Below are 1,728 nucleotides of genomic sequence, written 5' to 3'. Positions count from 1 at the left end.
GGGGGGGGCTTGCCTGGTTGCTCTGGCAAGAAGGAGGGGTCGTTAACTCCGTAGTCGAACTGGGCAGCAGCAGCATCGGTCTCGTGGTCTACCGGAGAGAAGAGGGGGAAGAAACGATGAATACAATGCAAACAAATGCATATCGATGCATGAAATGACAAGTATCGATGCTAGGTGTGCCAAATTGCGGTAGTAGGTGATACCGACGAAGGGGGAAAACATCCGGGAAAGTATCCCCGGTGTTTCGCGTTTTCGGGCAGAGGTACCGGCGGGGGAAAGTTATGAGTCCGATAGGTTAGGGATGTGTGGCAGACGAACGGGCTGCGTATCCGGATTCTTCTCGTCGTTCTGAGCAACTTTCATGTAGAAAGTATTTTCATCCGAGTTACGGATTAAAAGATATGATTTTCTAAAGATTTAAATCATTTTCTGATTTTAATTATTTATGTAAATCCAACATTATCCAAAACAGTGAGTGATGACGCAGGCATGACATCAGAGTGATGTCAGCAGGTCAACTGGTCGGTTGACCAGTCAAACCAGACAGGTGGGTCCAGTGGGTCCCACATGTCATTGTCAAGGGCATTAACTTTGTTTTGAAATTAACTAAATGGGTTAATTAGCAGGTAGGGCCCAGTAGTCAGAGAGAGATTAGGCTTTAATTAATTACTTTAATTAATTAGCAGTTTATCTATTGGTTTTTATTTGTTTTATGGGATGGGGCCCGCATGTCAGTGGCAGTAGCTGCCACATCAGCATAGTTGACCTTGGTCAACGTAGCCAGCTGGGGCCCTCAGGCCCACAGGCAGTGACCCAGGGGTGGACCCCCGGGGTGCCAGCTCAGCGGAGCCACCGGAGTAGCTCCGGCGAGCTCGCACACAGCGACCGAACGCCGGCGTGCGTCGAGATTCGCCTATGAGGCACCAAATCGAGCGCGGCCGGGAGCGTTAGAACGGCAAGACGACGACGCGTCGGTTGGTGGTGGTCGGGCGAGCTGCGGTGGCCAGAGAAGGGCGCATCGAGCTCATCGGCGGCGAGGTCTTTCGGGCGAGCAACGACAACGGTGAGGCGGCGCGCTACGGGGCAAACAGAAGGGCGGGGCGAAGCCTTCGCGCGTGCGCGAGCACAACAGCACGAGCCCGGGACCAAAGGGTCACCGGACGGCTGCCGGCGACGAGCGCGGGCGGCGACGAGCGCGGGCGGCGACGCATACGGGAGCTCGATGGAAACAGAGCTACGGCGAGCTAGTGGGCAAATGGAGAGGCTGGGGAGGATCTATGGGGCATGGTGAGCGCAACCGACGCGGGCCCGTGACCATTTGGTCACCGGAGACTCGTCGGCGACGGGTTCCACGACGGGGCGCTCGGGTGCTTCGGCGGCAGCTAGCTAGGGCGCTGGAGAGAGAGAGAGAGAGAGAGAGGAGGGAGCAGGGGCTCTCCGAGCGGCGCACACGATGGCCCTTGGGGGTTTAGTAGCTGCAGGGGCGCGGCCGGAGTCGGTGAAGAACGGCGGCGGAGCTTGTCGGAGCAGAGGAGGAAGATGGCAGCGTCGGGGTGTTACGGTTGCTCCGGTCTCCAACGGGATGCACCAGTCGAAGCAGCGGATGACGGCGGTGATGACGGACACGCAGGCGCGGCGAGGCAATGACTGTGGCCGCACGATTCACGGCGGCAAGGCCATGGCGGCGCACGGGCGTGGTGGGGAATGAGGGGGAGAGTGAGGTGGATC

The sequence above is a fragment of the Triticum dicoccoides genome, chromosome 3B (assembly GCF_002162155.2).
Source record: "Triticum dicoccoides isolate Atlit2015 ecotype Zavitan chromosome 3B, WEW_v2.0, whole genome shotgun sequence".
In the NCBI taxonomy this organism is placed as follows: domain Eukaryota; kingdom Viridiplantae; phylum Streptophyta; class Magnoliopsida; order Poales; family Poaceae; genus Triticum; species Triticum dicoccoides.
The sequence above is the reverse complement of the archived record's forward strand: the minus strand, read 5'-3'. Positions refer to the sequence as shown.